This window comes from Salmo salar, chromosome ssa16 (assembly GCF_905237065.1).
Source record: "Salmo salar chromosome ssa16, Ssal_v3.1, whole genome shotgun sequence".
Lineage (NCBI taxonomy): Eukaryota > Metazoa > Chordata > Actinopteri > Salmoniformes > Salmonidae > Salmo > Salmo salar.
In genome coordinates this window covers 87,622,965-87,646,281 of record NC_059457.1, presented here as the reverse complement: position 1 = coordinate 87,646,281, position 23,317 = coordinate 87,622,965, and the positions used below count along the sequence as shown (strand labels likewise).

General features: G+C 41.5%; 1 long non-coding RNA gene across 2 annotated transcripts; it reads right to left on the bottom strand.

Annotated features, from left to right (window-relative positions):
- Positions 1-1,721: 1,721 nt before the first annotated feature.
- LOC106575399 (uncharacterized) lies at positions 1,722-6,317 on the bottom strand. Of its 2 annotated transcripts, XR_001321738.2 has the most exons (4): positions 5,892-6,317; positions 5,608-5,679; positions 4,968-5,048; positions 1,722-2,579 (listed from the first exon to the last, which is right to left on the bottom strand). It is a non-coding gene; the product is annotated as an uncharacterized lncRNA (long non-coding RNA). The 2 variants fall into 2 exon arrangements; XR_006759620.1 differs by having other exon boundaries at positions 5,608-6,312.
- Positions 6,318-23,317: the final 17,000 nt, after the last annotated feature.

The following is a 23,317-nucleotide window of genomic DNA, read 5'->3' as shown; positions in this document are numbered from 1 at the left end:
ACTACAGTGAAACAGCGACATCTATTGGACAGATGGACTAACTACTGCTTAAGCATGTATAACGTAAGTGATATTGATTTGCTAGACAAATAAACCTTGGTTTATAAAAAACTAAAGTGGTGTCTGTTTTACTGTCTACGTGTATCAACCCCTTACATATGTATTGTAGATAATCTCTGTGGAAGGCCAAGAAGATTATCAAGAATCTCAGCCACCAGAGCCACGGCCTGTTCACCCTGTTACCATCTATCAGGCGGAGACAGTACAGGTGCATCAAAGCTGGGACAGAGAGAATGAAACCACTTCTATCTCCAGGCCATAAGACTGTTAAACAGTCATCGCTGATTTGATTTATAGAATATTGGTGACTAGCAAATTGGCTTGTACCAGGGTGTAGAGGTGTCGTGACACGTATTGAGTAGAGAAATACAGATATATATTATTTTGAATGCCTTGAATTAAACAAAGGCATTATATTTACTGTAAAGATCCACACCCCCCCCCCAAAAAAACTATGATGATTCAGTAGATCAATAAAGTTACAGTTCTCTAGCAGGGCTCCCAAATGGCACTGCGGTCTAAGGCACAGCATCTCAGTGCTAGAGGCGTCACTACAGACACCCTGGTTCGAATCCAGGCTGTATCACAACCGGCCATGATTGGGAGTCCCATAGGGTGGCGCACAATTGGCCCAACATCGTCCGGGTTTGGTCAGTGTAGGTCATCATTGTAAATTAGAATTTGTTCTTAACTGACTTGCCTAATTAAATAAAGGTTAAGTTAAAGGTCTCACAGCTGCTTATGCTGACAAAACATGTTAGAGAATAGGTCAGATTTAGCTTTGTGATGCTCAGTTCAACTTCCTGTCTTGTTCAGCTTCAGATAAACACTAAATATTTCACTAAAAATGTTTTTTTTTGTAATTCATTATACAAGAGAATTAGAGTTTGACCAGTACAAATTCATGTACAAACTTTATTTTTCATTGGAAGATCAATTAAGCTGGCTTCAATGGAGCTGTCCAAACATATTCATCAATGACTCAAATAGCAAATCTAGTTTTAAAATGTAATAAACACATATACTTTGTTTATTGATGTACAGGCTATGTAGTAAAAAATGTCTCCCACCAAACTAATGGTGAAAACTGATAATCACACCATCTCTATCTGATACATGTAGTGTCTGATAGCTCATCACCCAGTCAACCAGCCTTAAATGAGGATATTCAACCCTAAGGGCAAATTCAAGGTCATCCCAATATCTTTACAGTAGAAGCTAACAAAACACACCAAAACTGACAAGGTGCAAACTGATCAGTAAAGTAAAGAGAGGCTAACATTCTATAACGCTCCCTTTCCTCTGCACAGGTCTCTCACAGTGAGAAACAATAGGATTACAGTAAATTGTGCTACGATTTATTGAGAATTAAGTGATGGAATGATTTTAATCTTAGCTCGTCAGAGAATGATGAGGATTCTCACATGTATATGTTGGTGTCCTTTTAAGTTGCTCTGCTGAGAGAAACTCTTCCCACAGTCAGAACAGGAGTAGGGCTTTTCTCCAGTGTTGAATTATGAACTGTCAGATCTCTTGATATTTTGCAGCTCTTCCCACAGTCCTGAGTGTATTTTTAGGTGTATTTTTAGCTTTGATAGTGTTAAGAAGAAAAATGCAATTGCAACCTCTTTGCAATAAGGAATTGAGACCTAAAGCTCAAGAGAAGTTTAAGAGAGTGTTTAATACCAAGGATACAGTCAGCTGAGTGCATGCATTCAGAAAGCTCACAACACATTTTATACTCTTCCCTTATTGGCATCACCTCCCCAGCTATACATTTTATGGCCCCAATGAGTTTCCCTCTTTTCCCCTGTGGAATGTCCATGGTCCTCTTTGTTTAGCCAGATGTCAGAATCACAACCCGTCCATCTTCTGTTCTGGGCCTGACCCTGCTCTCTGATCCGAGTCAATTTCCTCTTCTCTGATTGGGTCAACATTTCTAAATGAGCATACACACAGTTTCATGTCCTAAACTCCATTAATACTCACAGTAATCATTCACTAAACAGGATACAAACTAACTACAGTTTAACTTGAAACATGTTGCATTTTAATAGAATCCATCAGTTCTAAATGTTCCGTTGCCATGCTGTCTGGCAACACTCTTATCCCTTGCTTGCTAGCTAGCCAACTACAATTAACAGTCACATCAAACCATGCAGCTAGAATAAGAGCAAAGTAACTGCTTTTAATTTTGTTTGACCTGTTTTTAAATTGACATTTCTTTGTATATATCCATAAAGATTATGCGGATTCATGATTTCGACTGGCTGAGACAAGATGTCAGATTCGTCCTGACACGTTAATTCTCAATAGCATAGTGCATATCGAATTTCAGTATTGAAACAATGTTGCAAATGTTGAAAGACAGACAGCAACGTTTGTACAAGCCCCCCTTTGATGCAAACAAAAATGTTTGGCTAAAAGCAAGGGGAAATAATGTCTAGATGCCTTTTACAGTGGAGATCAAGTTAATGAATTGGCTGGCTGGGCTGATGGGCCAGTGGATGAGCAGGGATCTGTCAGACGGAACAGAAAACAAGATTCCCATTTTTGCATCATAGGATTATCTGTGCTAAACAGTGTTTTTAGAATGGCTTAGAACACGTCTCAACCAATCACAAAGCTTCTTTTGACCAACCCGTTGTAGAATCTTTTTGAACAATAGCCTGTATAGAAATCAAAAGGTCTTTGGTGCTGCAATATGCCTCATTCATTGTCATGCACTGTTCTGGTATAAAAAATAAAAAATTGGATTGTCTCCAGTCATGTAAAATGATGTAGAATTGCATGAAATGAGTTTATAAAAGGAAATTTTTGAATGGAAATAAGATGAGATTCATGCAGTGCTTATATTATAATGGATATATTTTCACCCCTACCCTTGTACATGGTGTTCTGGGAATCCACAACCTTTGACATGTGACGCTTACAAAATGAAGAACTGTTTCTAAAACTGCATATCTAAGGCTCTGGTCTGTTCTAGGAGTGAGGGTAAACTACAGGCATGTTCTCTGCTATCCACTTTATGTTTTAATTATTATTTTGGGTATAGGGGAGAGTCACTTGTTTTTCCCAAGCGTTCAGGGAGGGCCGGGTAAAAATATATTTTAGTGAAGGGAGGGGCATACATTTTTATTTCAGAGATACAATTTTCTCCAGGTATCCCTCATTATAAATAACGTACAGTCCCTTAGTAGTAAAAAAATAATCCACCCTAACGAATGGAGAAAACTGATCACTCCATCTCTATCTGATACATGTTGTGTCTACCATCTCAATCTCACAGACAACTTCAGACGGAAGCAGAACCACCCAGTCAACCAGCCTCAGAGGATATTCAACGCTAAGGGCAAACCCAAGGTCATCTCAATATTTTTTGCAGTCGAAGCTAACAAAACAAAACACACCAAAACTGACAAGTAAAGAGGCTAATATTCTATAATGCTCCCTTTCTTCTGCACAATTCAATCACAGTGAGAAACAATAGGACAACAATAGTGTTCTACACTTTCTTCATTTGATCCAATTCACTGTTACCACTTATTATGAGATGAGAATTAAGTGATGGAGTGACTTTAATCTTAGCTGGTCTGAGAGAACTGATGAGGCTTTTCTCCTTTTGTTACCAAAAAGGGAGGTTACGTTGAACAGTAAATGGTAAATCAGAGAGTGTGATGGACCCCATTGTCAATCCAGCAAAAAAATATGTTTTTAATCTGCAAAAGGCTTCGCTCGTTTGTATCCGTTTGTGTGCTTAAATTGCTTTGTTGAGAGAATCTTGCCCCACAGTCAGAGCAGGATTAAGGATTCTCTCCTGTGTGCACTCTCTGATGAACTTTCAGACCACTTGATGTTGAGAAGCATTTACCACAGTCAGAACAGGAGTAAGACTTATCTCCCAAATACCTCCGTTTTGTTCGTGCGTTCAGGTCACTATCCGAAGGGAAACGCGCGAGCGCATTTCGTGACAAAAAAATTCAAATATTCCATTACCGTACTTAGAAGCATGTTTAAAATCAATTTTTATGCTATTTTTCTTGTAAAATAGCGATAATATTCCAACCGGGCAACGTTGTATTCATTCAAAGGCTGAAAGAAAAAAATGGAGAAGTCTCGTGAACGCACATCTCAGTCTCACTGTCTCCAGGCTGACCACTTACAAACTCTGCTGCTGTACTTTGCCCAGAGACAGCAGACACCCCATTCCTCTTTCTGGCGGCTTTAGAGAGCCAATGGAAGCCTTAGAAAGTGTCACGTTACAGCACAGATGATGTAATGTCAATAAAGATGCAACAGAAGGACAACAAATTGTCAGACAGGGCACTTCCTGTATGGAATCTTCTCAGGTTTTGGCCTGCCATATGAGTTCTGTTATACTCACAGACACCATTCAAACAGTTTTAGAAACTTTAGAGTGTTTTCTATCCAAATCTACTAATTATATGCATATTCTAGTTTCTGGGCAGGAGTAGTAAACAGATTAAATCGGAACTTTTTTTATCCGGACGTGAAAATACTGCCCCCTATCCCAAAGAAGTTAAGGTATCCAATAGGGAGAAACTTTTCCCACAGTCAGAGCAGAAGTAAGGCTTCTCTCCTGTGTGTATATGTTGGTGTATTTTTAAAATGCTCCGTCGAGAGAATCTCCCCCTACAGTCAGAGCAGGAAAAAGGCTTCTCTCCTGTGTGTTCTCTGGTGAACTGTTAGGTCAGATGACGTTGTGAAGCATTTTCCACAGTCAGAGCAAGAGTAAGGCTTCTCTCCTGTGTGTATGCTTTGGTGTGATTTTAAGCTGCTCTGTTGAGAGAATCTCAACCCACAGTCAGAGCAGGAGTACGCCTTCTCTCCTGTGTGTATTTTTAGGTGTATTTTTAGCTTTGAAAGAATTGGGAAAATCTTCTTACAATATGGGCAGTGGTGAGACCTCTTAGGTCTGTGATCTTCCTGTTGTTGCTCTCTGGATGTAGAGAATGTCTCAATGTGACCTGTGTGAACAGCATCAGAAATAAAAGTCAGTGTGATAAACAGTGATTGTACAAAATATTAGGAACACCTGCTCCTTCCATGACATAGACTGACCAGGTGAAAACTATGATCCCTTATTGATGTCACTTGTTAAATCCACTTCAAAATCACTGTAGATGAAGGGGTGGAGACAGGTTAAAGGAGGAATTTTAAATCTTGAGATAATTTAGACATGGATTGTTTATGTGGGCCATTTAGAGGGTGAATCAGCAAGACAAACGATTGAAGTGTCTTTGAAAGGGGTGTGGTAATAGGTGCCAAAATCTAAATTATGAAAAATATCTAACGGGCAAATTATGAAGGCGATGTGCTTTATCTATGACCTAGTGCACAAGTTGACTACAGGTATTTATATAAAAAGTACAAATATTCAAATCCCAAAAAACGTCAGTTAGCAGAATGCTAACAAGTACTAAGGAATCCTCAAAGAGAGTATTAGCTAATGCTAATGAACGCATTGCGAACATTTTGTACAGTTTCTGACTTAAACTATACAGATAACTCAAAAACGCCACTTACAGTTTGTTGCAGGAACAAAACGAATATTAGCCTGCAAGGCTCTTGATCCAGGAGGCGATTATCTGCTGTTACCTAACGAATGTTTGATTTTGGAAGAAGAAAAATAAGATAACCACTGAGCTAACTAGCTAATAAATTAGCAAAGCAAATGCACAACTGCAGAGCATTTAACACATTGTAGACTGTTAACTTAACAGCTGTAAGATATCTAGCTGGCAAACATTTAGTTGTGAATTCCATACTGTAATTAGATGGCGCATGCTGCACAACAGTAACTGACTCACAAGGCTCCGGTCTCTTCTCGTTGTGTGTTTGTCATCAAACACCACGTGACTGGGGGACTACCGTAAACTACATAATAATGTGACAGATGAAATTAAGAAAGCAATGTTCTGTATCTCCTAACGTATTGCAAATTGACATTAGTCATTTAGCAGAACAGTAGTGAGTGCATACATTTTAATACTTTTTTCCCCCGCAATGGTCCCCTGTGGGAATCGAACCCACAACTCCAGGGTGAACCATTCATTCAAAAGACTAGAAATCATAACAAAAAATAGTGCCATGTAACGGTAGTGAGTGCATACATTTTAATACTTTTTTTTCCGCACTGGTCCCCTGTGGGAATCGAACCCACAACTCTAGGGTGAACCATTCATTCAAAAGACTAGAAATCATAACAAAAAAAAGTGATATGGAAGAAGAGTCTAGGGTACAAGACTGTGTACATACCAGTTAGGGGAAAACAAACTACTCATCCCATACAGCAGTGCGGCCTGTTTCATCCAATCGGAGCAGATGAAATTCTCATGACCACTGGAATCGTTCCTTGGAAATTTGAAAAACATGCCGGTTGTTTGGCAGAGTATTGAGTTTTTGGTAATTTGTATCATGTCCAACCCCCTCCCTTTCGCTCTGTTGTATGTAACATAGAGCTGTTATCTAAAATAAATGTTAATAATAATAATAAAGGTGCAGAAATTAAAATACATGAAAGATTGTTTTTCCTGGACAAAAAAAGTAACCATGAATTAAAACGTAAAGCGTAAAAACAATAAACTAAAACACAATGTGTTTAATGTGGGTTTAAATAGGAGTGAAGAGCGTCTCTTCACAGCTGGGATTCTGTACTGATGAATATCATTTGATTCCTCTAATGGTAATTTGATCATTGATTTTACTGGGTGACATACAAATCATTAAAATCCAGACAGAAAATATTTACACGAGATACATACAAATCATTAAAATCCAGACAGAAATGTTTTACACAAGAAGCAACCTAATATCACACAGTCAACCTCTCATTTCATTTAGTAAGTTCACCATTCTGCCGTTCTCACTGTTAAACATCGCACAGTGTTCAACACAACGGCTCTTTATCTCAATCATTTGATCTGATCAGTCAACACCAGTTACCAACATCTACCTTCTCATTGAAACAGTTCATCATGAAACAGTCCTACTGCAACTTTTCATACAGTGGGAAGTTGGAACGAACAACACAAACTTAGATAGAACCTGCTCTTACCATGAGAAACAGATTTCCCAATCTTCTCCTCTTCTTCATCTTTCATGTTGACATTCAGCTCCAGTATTTGACTGCAGTCTTCCATCTTCACTGATGCCATCTCTGGATCCTGCAGTGCAAACTGGGCTCCACTGCCATTATCAGGACCCAGTGACTATAGGTTTGGACTCAGTGTGGAAGGAGAGAGGCAGGCTGGGTCTGTCCTCACTGTTGATGTTACCGGCCTCACACTTAATTCTAGTCGGCCAGTAGTAATAAAGAAAAAAAGACACAGAAGTTAGTCTTGACAGTTCAGGCACTTTCTTTATTCCCTAAAAATATATTATATTTCTTTTTTTCAATTATCTAATTCAGTGCTTGACTTGGACTGAAATAGGTGCCGGTAGTGTTTATATTTAGGTGCAGGAGCTCCACAATACTGTTGAGCTAATATTCTATAAGAGGAACATGATCTCAAGCAGTAGAAATGTAAGTACTCTGCTCCGGTGAGCTCCTGTCCAAATCAAGCACTGATCTCATTTCAGTAGATCAGGTAGCTAAGCATTGACAACAAATACAGGACTAACATCAGGACAAAGATCGAATCGTAGTACACCGGCTCCAACGTTCGTCGGATGTGGCAGGGTTTGCAAACTATTACAGACTACAAAGGGAAGCACAGCCGAGAGCTGCCCAGTGACACGAGCCTACCAGACGAGCTAAATAACTTCTATTCTCGCTTTGAGGCAAGGAACACTGAAACATGCATGAGAGCATCAGCTGTTCCAGACAACTGTGTGATCATGCTCTCCGCAGCCAATGTGAGTAAGACCTTTAAACAGGTCAACATTCACAAGGCCGCTGGGCCACACGGATTACCAGGACGTGTACTCCAAGCATGCGCTGACCAACTGGCAAGTGTCTTCACTGACATTTTCAACCTCTCCCTGTCTGAGTCTGTAATACCAACATGTTTCAAGCAGACCACCATAGTCCCTGTGCCCAAGAACACTAAGGTAACCTGCCTAAATGACTACCGACCCGTAGCACTCACATCTGTAGCTGTGAAATGCTTTGAAAGGCTGGTCATGGCTCACAACAGCATTATCCCAGAAACCCTAGACCCACTCCAACTTGCATACTGCACCAACAGATCCACAGATGATGCAATCTCAATTGCACTCCACACTGCCCTTTCTCACCTGGACAAAAGGAACACCTACGTGAGAATGCTATTTATTGACTACAGCTCAGCGTTCAACACCATAGTGCCCTCAAAGCTCATCACCAAGCTAAGGACCCTGGGACTAAACACCTCCCTCTGCAAATGGATCCTGGACTTCCTGACAGGCCGCCCCCAGGTGGCAAGGGTAGGTAACAACACATCCACCATACTGATCCTCAACACGGGGGCCCCTCAGGGGTGCGTACTCAGTCCCCTCCTGTACTCCCTGTTCACTCATGAGTGTACAGCCAGGCACGAATCCAATACCACCATTAAGTTTGCTGATGACAACAGTGGTGGGCCCGATCACCGACAATGATGAGAAAGCTTATAGGGAGGTGGTCAGAGACCTGACTGTGTGGTGCAAGGACAGCAACCTCTCCCTCAACGTGATCAAGACAAAAGGAGATGATTGTAGACTACAGGAAAAGGAAGACTGAGCACGCTCCCATTCTCATCGACGGGGCTGTAGTGGAGCAGGTTGAGAGCGTCAAGTTTCTTGGAGTCCACATCACCAACAAACTAACATGGTTCAAGCACACCAAGACAGTCGTGAAGAGGACACAACAAAACCTATTCCCCTCAGGAGACTGAAAAGATTTGGCATGGGTCCTCAGATCCTCAAAAAGTTAATCAGCTGCACCATCGAGAGCATCCTGACTGGTTGCATCACTACCTGGTATGGCAACTGCTTGGCCTTTGACTGCAAGGCACTACAGAGGGTAGTATGTACAGCCCAGTACATCACCAGGGCCAAGCTTCCTGAACTGTTTTCTCTGCTACCGGACGGCAAACAGTACCAGAGCCCCAAGTCTTGGTCCAAGAGGCTTCTAAACAGCTTCTACCCCCAAGCCATAAGACTCCCGAACAGCTAATCAAATGGCTACCCAGACTATTTACATTTGCCGCCCCCACACACTGCTGCTACTACTCTCTTAACTATGCATAGCCACTTTAATAACTCTACCTACATGTACATAATTACCTCGACACCGGTGCCCCCCGCACTCTGTACCCCCTGTATATTGCGCCGCTATTGTTATTTAGTGCTGCTCTTTCATTATTCTTATCTCTTACTTTAAGGTATTTTCTTAAAACTGCACTGTTGGTTAAGGGCTTGTAAGTAAGCATGTCACTTTAAGGTCTATACATGTTGTATTCGGCGCATGTGACAAATAAAATGTGATTTGAAAACATTAATTAATTCACATTAGACACAAAGGACACAACGTAAGAGCACGTTATAGTAGATTTCCTAAGTTCACATAAAATGACTCAAAAACCATGTAGTACATTGCAAGGTTACTATTTTCCTGAACAACCGCGTCTTTATTGTATCATTTCAATCAAAAAACGATTGTATTTCCCGTTCACACTGTAGTAACAGACCGAGTGGGCGCCGCCATTTTACCAGCTCGTTTAATTTTACACAAAACCAATAACATGCAACAAAAAATCTCAAATAAATGGATTCTTTATGAAATTACCTTGAGAAAAATATGTACATCCACTCAGACAAACCCAAAGTCTCTAGCTATGTGACTTGTAAAATAGTTTACCACGTTCTTCACTCGGTTTGACACAGAAATTACACATCAAACCTTTACCAAACGTGATAATACCTTAATGGATTTGTTACCTAGCATGGAATGACATGTTCTTTCGATATTGTAAAGTTTAAACGTGCTATTCCATACCTGTAGTAATAAACTGAAACGGACACACACAAAGGTTATTTTCTTGACTGCACCGTTTTGGCGCTTTCTTTATTCTGAAGAATGGTGCCCGCCTGCCGGGAACTTCCTGTTCTCCACTACCACAGTAGTGCATTCTGGGATCCTTGGGATGGCCCTTACCCCATTACATGAGAAGGGGATAGATGCTACTACTGCTGCTGCCGCCGCCTCCTCAGTGGGGTAAACTAAAGTACAAAGATAAACAAAATTTAACAGATGACAAAAGCAGTTTTCTTTATAAAATAAATGAATGTTTATTTATAACACATGCTGAGAGCAAATGCACCTCTAACTAAATGTAACTCCAAAGGAACGGCAATTTAAGGGATAGTTTAATCAAATTACAAATGTACACATTGGTTTCTTCACCCTGTAAACAATCCCAAAAATGTGCATGTCAACAGTGAAGTTCTGAAGATGGAGGACTTTCAGTACAGCAGTGTTCCCCAATCCTGGTCCCAAGGGGTGTAAATGTTTGTTTTTGCCCTAGCACTCACATACCTTATTCAATTCAAAGGCTTGAGTTGCTTAGTTGAATCCAGTGTGTGAGTGTTAGGGCAAAAACAAAAAAGCACACCCCCTTGGGTCCCCTGGACCAGGATTAGGGTACACTGCAGTACATAGCAAAAAAGTGTGATGATGCAAATTACAGGCAATTGTCATTTGTCATTTTCATATCATTATTATCATCATCATCATCACACTTTGTGCTTTGTACTGAAAGTTCTTGAAAACGTGATTGCAGTGTACTAATGAACAAAATACTACAATAAAGTTTTTGGGGTGAAACATCCCTTTCATAGAGCCTTCCACTCCATTAAAGGAGTAGTTCGTTATTTTACAACTTGAAGTCCTGTAAGTAAGATCAAATCAAAGTTATTTATATAGGCCTTCTTACATCAGCTGATGCCACAAAGCGCTGTACAGAAACCCAGCCTAAAACCCCAAACAGCAAGCAATGCAGGTGTAGAAGCACGGTGGCTAGGAAAAACTCCCTAGAAAGGCCAAAACCTAGGAAGAAACCTAGAGAGGAACCAGGCTATGAGGGGTGGCCAGTCCTCTTCTGGCTGTGCCGGGTGGAGATTATAACAGAACATGGCCAAGATGTTCAAATGTTCATAAATGACCAACATGGTCAAATAATAATAATCACAGTAGTTGTTGAGGGTGCAACAGGTCAGCACCTCAGGAGTAAATGTCAGAAGGCTTTTCATAGCCGATCATTGAGAGTATCTCTACCTCTCCTGCTGTCTCTAGAGACTTGAAAACAGCAGGTCTGGAACAGGTAGCACGTCCGGTGAACAGGTCAGGGTTCCAAAGCCGCAGGCAGAACAGTTGAAACTGGAGCAGCAGCACGGCCAGGTGGATTGGGGACAGCAAGGAGTCATCATGCCAGGTAGTCCTGAGGCATGGTCCTAGGGCTCAGGTCCTCCGAGAGAGAGAAAGAAAGAAAGAGAGAATTAGAGAGAGCATACTTAAATTCACACAGGACACCGGATAAGACAGGAAAAATACTCCAGATATAACAGACTGACCCTAGCCCCCCGACACATAAACTACTGCAGCATAAATACTGGAGGCTGATACAGGAGTGGTCAGGAGACACTGTGGCCCCATCCGATGATACCCCCGGACAGGGCCAAACAGGCAGGATATAACCCCACCCACTTTGCCAAAGCACAGCCCCCACACCACTAGAGGGATAACTTCAACCACCAACTTACCATCCTGAGCCAAGGCCGAGTATAGCCCACAAAGATCTCCACCACAGCACAACCCAAGGGGGGGGGGGGGCAACCCAGACAGGAAGACCACGTCAGTGACTCAACCCACTCAAGTGACGCACTCCTCCTAGGGACGGCATGGAAGAGCACCAGTAAGCCAGTGACTCAGCCCCTGTAATAGGGTTAGAGGCAGAGAATCCCAGTGGAGAGAGGGGAACCGGCCAGGCAGAGACAGCAAGGGCGGTTCGTTGCTCCAGTGCCTTTCCGTTCACCTTCACACTCCTGGGCCAGACTACACTCAATCATAGGACCTACTGAAGAGATGAGTCTTCAATAAAGACTTAAAGGTTGAGACTGAGTCTCTCTATCACATGGGTAGGCAGACCATTCCATAAAAATGGAGCTCTATACAGTGAGTGAAAAAAGTATTTGATCCCCTGCTGATTTTGTACGTTTGCCTGTTCAAATAAACCTACCATTAAAACTATAGACTGATCATTTCTTTGTCAGTGGGCAAACGTACAAAATCAGCAGGGGATCAAATACCTTTTTCCCTCACTGTAGGAAAAAGCCCTGCCTCCAGCTGTTTGCTTAGAAATTCTAGGGACAATTAGGAGGCCTGCGTCTTGTGACCGTAGCGTACGTGTAGGTATGTACGGCAGGACCAAATCGGAAACATAGGTAGGAGCAAGCCCATGTAATGCTTTGTAGGTTAGCAGTAAAACCTTGAAATCAGCCCTTGCCTTAACAGGAATCTAGTGTAGGGAGGCTAGCACTGAAGTAATATGATGCATTTTATTGGTTCCAGTCAGGATTCTAGCAGCTGTATTTAGCACTAACTGAGGTTTATTTAGTGCTTTATCCGGGTAGCTGGAAAGTAGAGCATTGCAGTAGATTAACCTAGAAGTGACAAAAGTATGGATTAATTTTTCTGCATCATTTTTGGACAGAACAATTCAGATTTTTGCAATTTTACATAGATGGAAAAAAGCTGTCCTTGAAACAGTCTTGATATGTTCGTCAAAAGAGAGATCAGGGTCCAGAGTAACGCCGAGGTCCACAGTTTTATTTGAGATGACTGTACAACCATCAACATTAATTGTCAGATTCAACAGAAGATCTCTTTGTTTCTTGGGACCTAGAACAAGAATCTCTGTTTTGTTCAAGTTTAAAAGTAGAAAGTTTGCAGCCATCCACTTCCTTGTGTCTGAAACACAGGCTTCCAGCGAGGGCAATTTTGGGGCTTCACCATGTTTCATCAAAATGTACAGCTCTTTGTCATCCGCATAGCAGTGAAAGTTAACATTATGTTTTCGAATGACATCCCCAAGAGGTCAAATATATAGTGAAAACAATAGTGGTCCTAAAACAGAACCTTGAGGAACACCGAAATTTACAGTTGATTTGTCAGAGGACAAACAATCCACAGAGACAAACTGATATCTTCCGACAGATAAGATCTAAACCAGGCCAGAACTTGTCCGTGTAGACCAATTTGGGTTTCCAATCTCTCCAAAAGAATGTGATGATCGATGGTATCAAAAGCAGCACTAAGGTCTAGGAGCACGAGGACAGATGCAGAGCCTCGGTCTGACACCATTAAAAGGTCCTTTACCACCTTCACAAGTGCAGTCTCAGTGCTATGATGGGGTCTAAAACCAGACTGAAGCATTTCGTATACATTGTTTGTCTTCAGGAAGGCAGTGAGTTGCTGCGCAACAGCTTTTTCAAAAAAATTTGAGAGGAATGGGAGATTCGATATAGGCCGATAGTTTTTTATATTTTCTGGGTCAAGGTTTGGCTTTTTCAAGAGAGGCTTTATTACTGCCACTTTTAGTGAGTTTGGTACACTTCCCGTTGATAGAGAGCCGTTTACTATGTTCAATATAGGAGGGCCAAGCACAGGAAGCAGCTCTTTCAGTAGTTTAGTTGGAATAGGGTCCAGTATGCAGCTTGAAGGTTTAGAGGCCATGATTATTTTCATCATTGTGTCAAGAGATATATTACTAAAACACTTGAGTGTCTCCCTTGATCCTAGGTCCTGGCAGAGTTGTGCAGACTCAGGACAACTGAGCTTTGGAGGAATACGCAGATTTAAAGAGGAGTCCGTAATTTGCTTTCTAATGATCATGATCTTTTCCTCAAAGAAGTTCATGAATGTATTACTACTGAAGTGAAAGCCATCCTCTCTTGGGGAATGCTGCTTTTTAGTTAGCTTTGCGACAGTATCAAAAATAAATGTTGGATTGTTCTTATTTTCCTCAATTAAGTTGGAAAAATAGCATGATCGAGCAGCAGTGAGGGCTCTTCGATACTGCACGGCACTGTCTTTCCAAGCTAGTCGGAAGACTTCCAGTTTGGTGTGGCGCCATTTCCGTTCCAATTTTCTGGAAGCTTGCTTCAGAGCTCGGGTATTTTCTGTGTACCAGGGAGCTAGTTTCTTATGACACATGTTTTTAGTTTTTAGGGGTGCGACTGCATCTAGGGTATTGCGCAAGGTTAAATTGAGTTCCTCAGTTAGGTGGTTAACTGATTTTTTTCCTCTGACGTCCTTGGGTAGGCAGAGGGAGTCTGGAAGAACATCAAGGAATCTTTGGGTTGTCTGAGAATTTATAGCACAACTTTTAATGATCCTTGGCTGCGGTCTGAGCAGATTATTTGTTGCGATTACAAACGTAATAAAATGGTGGTCCGATAGTCCAGGATTATGAGGAAAAACATTAATTAAGATCCACAACATTTATTCCATGGGACAAAACTAGGTCCAGAGTATGACTGTGGCAGTGAGTAGGTCCGGAGACATGTTGGACAAAACCCACTGAGTCGATGATGGCTCCAAAAGCCTTTTGGGAGTGGGTCTGTGGACTTTTCCATGTGAATATTAAAGTCACCAAAAAATGTGAATATTATCTGCTATGACTACAAGGTCCGATAGGAATTCAGGGAACTCCGTGAGGAACGCTGTATATGGCCCAGGAGGCCTGTAAACAGTAGCTATAAAAAGTGATTGAGTTGGCTGCAGAGATTTCATGACTAGAAGCTCAATAGACGAAAACGTCATTTTTGTTTTTGTAAATTGAAATTTGCTATCGTAGATGTTAGCAACACCTCCGCCTTTGCGGGATGCGCGGGTGATATGGTCACTAGTGTAACCAGGAGGTGAGGCCTCATTTAACACAGTAAATTCATCAGGCTTAAGCCATGTTTCAGTCAGGCCAATCACATCAAGATTATGATTCACAGGGGTTCCCTGTGGCTCAGTTGGTAGAGCATGGTGTTTGCAACACCAGCATGGTGTATGCAACGCCAGGGTTGTGGGTTCGATTCCCACGGGGGGCCAGTACAAAAATAAAAAAATCCATGAAATGTAATATATGCATTCACTACTGTAAGTCGCTCTGGATAAGAGCATCTGCTAAATTACTAAAATGTAAATGTATGAACAGTGATTAGTTCATTGACTATAACTGCCTTGGAAGTGGGGGATCTAACTTGAAGTAACCCTATTTTGAGATGTGAGGTATCACAATCTCTTTCAATAATGGCAGGAATGAAGGAGGTCTTTATTCTAGTGAGATTACTATGGCGAACACCGCCATGTTTAGTTTTGCCCAACCTAGGTCGAGGCACAGACACGATCTCAATGGGGATAGCTGAGCTGGGGAAGGAGGTTCTCACCCATAGTCGCTCAGTGGGGATGAACATGCACATCTTCAATATGAACCAAACACCCATTGTTCCTCTTTAGTGCATTTAACTATATGTCGCAAGTAAAAGCCCTGAGTAGTGAGTTGATACAATTCCAAATCTGGAAGGTTAAAACTACCCGCCAGATTTAGGAAGATGTGAAACTTTCCTTTTTATTCTATGAATTTTATTTGTCCATATACAGTCTTATGACAGAGTATACTTTTTAAAGATTGTGGGGTAATTGGTATTATGGAGAATAAATACTAAAACTTTGGGAGCCATGCCATTCTTTAGAGGTTTATTCTACCTGTCAGATTGGAAAGATTATTACATTTAATTACATCTGCTGTCATATTGTTAAGTAATGGAATAAAGTTATCTTTATATAGCGTTTTGTTATTTGTTGTCACTTATTAAGCATCCGAAGTATTTCATATTTTGTGGTCCAATATTGGTCAGGTATATCAGGAGATCATCTGTAAATAAGTTTATTTTATATTCATGTTTACCAATACTGATACCTGTTACGTTTGGGTCCTGTCTAATTCTTTCTGCAAGCGGTTCAACTGCCTGCGCAAACAGGAGGGAGAGGGGACATCCCTGTCTTGTGCTCCTTTATACAACTATTTCATCAGAAAATATATTTGTGTATATTTTAGCTTTCTGACATTAATACAATCTTTTTATAACATTTATTTTTTCTGCTCAAATTTTAAGTTTCTAAAGTTTTGAATAGAAAAGGCCCTTCAAGACAGTCAAAAGCCTTTTCGGCATCAACCACCATTTTTGATAAATCTATATCTCGTTTTTTTGCGTATTGTATTAAACTGAAATGTGTTTTTGTTTGTCTATTTTTAATATACAATGTTTGATTTGATATGTTAAGTCTAGTAATACTTTTGCCATTCTTATAAGCTTTATTATTTGACCGTCACAGTTTATTAAACTTGTGGGTCTATAATCAGTAGGGGACTCTCTGGATTTTCCTGAATTTAGTATAACTGAAATTGTTTGTTACATTTACATTTACATTACATTTAAGTCATTTAGCAGACGCTCTTATCCAGAGCGACTTACAAATTGGTGCATTCACCTTATGATATCCAGTGGAACAACCACTTTACAATAGTGCATCTAAATCCTTTAAGGGGGGGGGGGGGGTTAGAAGGATTACTTTATCCTATCCTAGGTATTCCTTAAAGAGGTGGGGTTTCAGGTGTCTCCGGAAGGTGGTGATTGACTCCGCTGTCCTGGCGTCGTGAGGGAGCTTGTTCCACCATTGGGGTGTCAGAGCAGCGAACAGTTTTGACTGGGCTGAGTGGGAACTGTGCTTCCTCAGAGGTAGGGGGACCAGCAGGCCAGAGGTGGATGAACGCAGTGCCCTTGTTTGGGTGTAGGGCCTGATCAGAGCCTGAAGGTATGGAGGTGCCGTTCCCTTCACAGCTCCGTAGGCAATCACCATGGTCTTGTAGCGGATGCGAGCTTCAACTGGAAGCCAGTGGAGAGAGCGGAGGAGCGGGGTGACGTGAGAGAACTACATATATACATAACGTTGTAACACCCTGGCCATAGAGAGGGGTTTTTGTTCTTTATTTTGGTTAGGCCAGGGTGTTACATTGGGTGGGCGTTCTATGTTCCTTTCTCTATGTTTTTGTATTTCTTTGTTTTGGGCCGTGTGTGGCTCCCAATCAGGCACAGCTGAAGCTCATTGTTGCTGATTGGGAGTCACACATAAGGAGCATGTTTTGCCTTTGGGTTTTGTGGGTAATTGTTTTCTGTTTAGTGTGTTCCTAACAGAACTGTTGCTAGTCGTTTTTTGGTTTCTTTTGTATAGTGTTCGTTGATCATTAAAACCTTTTATGATGAACACTAACTCCGCTGCACCTTGGTCTCTCTCTCACGACAGCCCTTACAAATGTGTGTTGTCATTTGAGTAAATTGGGCCGCTACTTTGTCCCAGCATGTCAAATAAAATTCTATGGGAAAGCTGGTGCTTTCCATACCTGGTGCTTTTCTTCACGCAAATGTTTAACAGTGTCTAATATTTACTTTTAGGTGATTTCTTTTATTCTTTTTTTGCTGATAGTTGAGTCTAAGAAGGCTGTAGATCAGTCCAACTGTTATTTAATTCTGATTTGATATAGATTTTCATAGAAGCCTTTTAAATTGACATTAATAGCCTTAATTGTTTTAGAATTATAACTGGTTTGACATGTTTTTGTTTTGTGAGGGCTGTGATTGGCTATTGAGATTTACATTTACATAATTTAGCAGACGCTCTTGTCCAGAGCGACTTACAAATTTGTGCATTCACCTTATGATATCCAGTGGAACAACCACTTTACAGTAGTACATCTATATCTTTTTTTTTGGGGGGGGGGTTAGAAGGATTACTTTATCCTATCCCAGGTATTCCTTAAAGAGGTGGGGTTTCAGGTGTCTTCGGAAGGTGGTGATGGACTCCGCTGTCCTGGCGTCGTGAGGGAGCTTGTTCCACCATTGGGGTGCCAGAGCAGCGAACAGTTTTGACTGGGCTGAGCGGGAACTGTGCTTCCGCAGAGGTAGGGGGGCCAGCAGGCCAGAGGTGGATGAAGATTGACTGTAGGCCTAGGTTGGGCTTGAGACACCCCATTAGAAAATCTGGATTTTGAGTTTTTTGTAGAAGGGTCTGCTCAGTGTAATGGTAAATAAGACCCTATTAGTTGGTAACGCTGTTGTGACAAGTTTAGAGACGATGGAGTTTGCAAGGCTCCCATCGCACTTGTCTGCTCAAGCAGCATAATTATTTGGTTTGACTAAAGCTTGTATTTTGGCTAAAGATAGCTCTGTTAACATATACACCGACAGTAGATATGCGTTGTCGTTCATGATTTTGGAACATTGTGGAAGAATAGAGGGTTTTTGACTTTCTCTGGAAAACAAATTGTTCACAGTAAGCTTGTGTCCTGTCTGTTGGAGGTTGTTCAACTCCCCTCATTAACCTCAGTGATAAAGTATCAGGCCCCCTCCTACAGATGGCAATAGTTCCAGCTCCCACCAACTTTTTCTCTGTTAATGATATCGTTGCTTTACAGGCTACGGCTGATGCTTCAGAGAAACGCAAGTGGGCTGGGTGCTGTCATAAGGACGCCTCGGGTGTATGGCTGGATGAGTGGAGCAGACCTGCCATGCCCGTTGTACATTCCACTTCCTCACAAAATTGTCACATGGTCAGGATCATGTGTCTAAAGGAGGAATGGTGGATCTTGTAAATAAATATTGGTGTACAGTAGGTTTTACTGTTTTTGCAGAACATTTCTGCAAGACTAACAATGATGGACGCGGCATTTCAATATCCCCGCGTCCCATCCAAGGCCTGAAGGACCCTTCGAGCACTTAATGATGGATTCATTGAGTTGATCCCTTGTGGGGGAATAATTATTGTTTGGTGATTGTTGACATGTTTTCTAAATGGATTGAAGCTTTCCCTTGCAGGAGAGCCACAGCGGCCATTGTGGCGAATGCACTCGTGAGAGAGATCAAATAAAATAACATTTTATTGGTCACATACACATGGTTAGTAGATGTTAATGCAAGTGTAGCGAAATGCTTGTGTTTCTAGTTCCGACAGTAACAAGTAATCTATCAATTCCACAACAACTACCTTATACACACAATTGTAAATGGATGGAATAAGAATATGTCCATATAAATATATGGATGAGCGATGGCCGAGCGGCATAGGCAAGATGCAATAGATGGTATAAAATACAGTATATACATATGAGATGAGTAATGTAGGATATGTAAACATTATTAAAGTGGCATTGTTTAAAGTGACTAGTGATCGATTTATTAAAGTGGCCAATGATTTGAGTCTGTATGTAGGCAGCAGTCTCTGTGTTAATGATGGCTGTTTAACAGTGATGGCCTTGAGACAGAAGCTGTTTTTCAGTCTCTTGGTCCCAGCTTTGATGCACCTGTAATAACACTTAAGATTTTCTGGGCTAACAATGTAAGAAATAATACATAAAAAACTAAATACTGCATAGTTTCGTAAGGACTCGAAGCGAGGCGACCATCTCTGTCGGAGCCGTCTTAGGAGATGGGGTCTGCCGTCAAAAAATGTATTATGGCAACGGTTGGCATTTCGTAAATAAGATTTTTCATCCTTGTCAGATTCTTTGCAGATTGATTTGAGAACTCATTGTGTCTATCGTCCCCAATCTGCTGGTGCGGTCGAAAGGGTGAACCAATCTCTGAAAACTAAACATGGTTGACTATTGTGTCAACCTCAACAGTATTCTTAAGACTCTTTTCCCCCGGGTGAAGGCTTCTTTGCCAGATCTAGCAGGTGGAACTGAACACTGTTTTAACCTCTATGGGCTAGGCGGGACGAATTCGTCCCACCTACGTAACAGCCACTTGAAGCCTGTGGCGCGATTTTCAAAACCTTAAAAATCCTATTACTTCAATTTCTCAAACATATGACTATTTTACAGCTATTTAAAGACAAGACTCTCGTTAATCTAACCACACTGTCCGATTTCAAAAAGATTTTCCAACGAAAGCAAAACATTAGATTATGTCAGCAGAGTACCAAGCCAGAAATAATCAGACACCCATTTTTCAAGCTAGCATATAATGTCACAAAAACCCAGAAGACAGCTAAATGCAACACTAACCTTTGATGATCTTCATCAGATGACAACCCTAGGACATTATGTTATACAATACATGCATGTTTTGTTCAATCAAGTTCATATTTATATCAAAAAACAGCTTTTTACATTAGCATGTGACGTTCAGAACTAGCATACCCCCCCGCAAACTTCCGGGGAATTCGCTAACATTTTACTAAATTACTCACGATAAACGTTCACAATAAGCATAACAATTATTTTAAGAATTATAGATACAGACCTCCTCTATGCACTCGATATGTTCGATTTTAAAATAGCTTTTTGGTGAAAGCACATTTTGCAATATTCTAAGTACATAGCCCAGGCATCACGGGCTAGCTATTTAGACACCCGGCAAGTTTAGCACTCACCATAATCATATTTACTATTATAAAAGTTTGATTACCTTTTGTTGTCTTCGTCAGAATGCACTCCCAGGACTGCTACTTCATTAACAAATGTTGGTTTGGTCCAAAATAATCCATCGTTATATCCGAATAGCGGCGTTTTGTTCGTGCGTTCCAGACACTATCCGAAATGGTAAAGAAGGGTCGCGCGCATGGTGCAATTCGTGACAAAAAAATTCTAAATATTCCATTTCCGTACTTCGAAGCATGTCAACCGCTGTTTAAAATCAATTTTTATGCCATTTTTCTCGTAGAAAAGCGATAATATTCCGACCGGGAATCTCCTTTTCGGCAAACAGAGGAAAAAAATCACAAAGACGGGGGCGGTCAGGTCACGCGCCTAAGCCCAGAGTCCCTTGATCGGCCACTTGAGAAAGGCGATAATGTGTTTCAGCCTGGGGCTGGGATGACGACATTCAGGTTTTTCCCGGGCTCTGAGCGCCTATGGACGACGTAGGAAGTGTCACGTTAGAGCAGAGATCCTTAGTAAAAGATAGAGATGGCAAAGAAGTTCCAGAAATGGTCAGACAGGCCACTTCCTGTAAAGGAATCTCTCAGGTTTTGACCTGCCATTTGAGTTCTGTTATACTCACAGACACCATTCAAACAGTTTTAGAAACTTTAGGGTGTTTTCTATCCATATGTAATAAGTATATGCATATTCTAGTTACTGGGTAGGAGTGGTAACCAGATTAAATCGGGTACGTTTTTTATCCAGCCGTGTCAATACTGCCCCCTAGCCCTAACAGGTTAACCCAGGTGATTTTGTGGTGGTGAAGGACTTCAGGAGAAAGAGTTGAAAGGACCCCCGTTGGAGAGGCCCGTACCAAGTTCTTCTGACCACCCCCACCACGGTGAAGGTTGCTGAGAGAGATACCTGGATCCATGTGCCGCAATTCAGACGAGTTCCTGATCCAGAAGACGATGGGCCCTCGCCAGTTCCAGCGGTGCAGTGCGGTGCAGTGTGGCCCTCCTCTGCATTAGCACAATCCAATGAATCATGTTGATGTAGGTTTAGATAGCAGTATACAAGACTATGTAAGGAAGGCCCTTCTACAGCTCACTTCAGACCGGTACTTATGCATCTACGTTTGACTGTGACCTCTCCAGCTTGCTGACAAAGAGTGATTCATTTAATATTGACTTTGTCCTGTGTAAGAATTCCCACAACAGTGAAGCAGAAAAATACCTGAAATGAGCATCACAGAGATACATTTGACCTTATGCACTAACAAGCTTTTTCACTATACGCAGCTTTGTCACCGTGTACAGTACTGTAGCTTTATTCATCTACTGTACTTCAGCCAACATGTTCTCACATTGGATGGGTTTATTAGGATTCAAACCATCTCTTAAACCGCTAGCTAGCTAGTTACAAGCCACAACACACATGTCAAGTTGCTGTAGAACTGTTTCATGGGGAAATATATGTCATCAAAACTACTGGATATCTTTATAAGGAAAACTGTTCTACAAGTTTCTTACACTTAGAAAATGTGGAGTAGGTTTTGTAGGTCGGCAGGACAACAACAATATTTAATCACTATTAAGATTTAAACAACATTTAAAGGGGTGTGTAGGCTTTCACTGTGACTGTATACATACCATTGACTTGCAATGGATTTGTGCCACAAATGCCTCAAAGTGAGCATTTTAAACAGTAGCCAGATAAACAATATATACCCAGGACTATATTGAGGGTCAGGCTGTTGAAATGCAGTTGATTATGTAAATAGTATTGTAGAACTGTGGTACTGATGGTCCATTTGAGGGTGAGTCATTGATATGAATGCTCAGAGTGAAAGACCTGTGAACTCACCTGTGATGGCCCACATCTACCACAACCTTTCCTATTGTGTTAGTAAGCACCACAGCATTTTAGGAAGCGATTGTTCAAAATGTGTTCATACACACAGTAACAATGGGAAGGGGTGTGGCATCCACAGGGGAGAACCAGCAGGTTTATCTTTGATTTCTATTTAGGACTGGGATCCCTCTGTGGGCCTGGCTTTTCAGAATATCACTTGATTCTCTTCTAAACATGCTAAAAACTTGAGGGACAGCCTGGTAGGAGCAGATAAACATGCTAGAAACCTGAGAGACAGCCTGGTAGGAGCAGATAAACATGCTAGAAACCTGAGGGACAGCCTGATAGGAGCAGATAAACATGCTAGAAACCTGAGGGACAGCCTGGTAGGAGCAGATAAACATGCTAGAAACCTGAGGGACAGCCTGGTAGGAGCAGATAAACATGCTAGAAACCTGAGGGACAGCCTTGTAGGAGCAGATAAACATGCTAGAAACCTGAGGGACAGCCTGGTAGGAGCAGATATACATGCTAGAAACCTGAGGGACAGCCTGGTAGGAGCAGATAAACATGCTAGAAACCTGAGGGACAGCCTGGTAGGAGCAGATAAACATGCTAGAAACCTGAGGGACAGCCTGGTAGGAGCAGATAAACATGCTAGAAACCTGAGGGACAGCCTGGTAGGAGCAGATATACATGCTAGAAACCTGAGGGACAGCCTGGTAGGAGCAGATATACATGCTAGAAACCTGAGGGACAGTCTGGTAGGAGCAGATAAACATGCTAGAAACCTGAGGGACAGTCTGGTAGGAGCAGATAAACATGCTAGAAACCTGAGGGACAGCCTGGTAGGAGCAGATATACATGCTAGAAACCTGAGGGACAGCCTGGTAGGAGCAGATAAACATGCTAGAAACCTGAGGGACAGCCTGGTAGGAGCAGATATACAT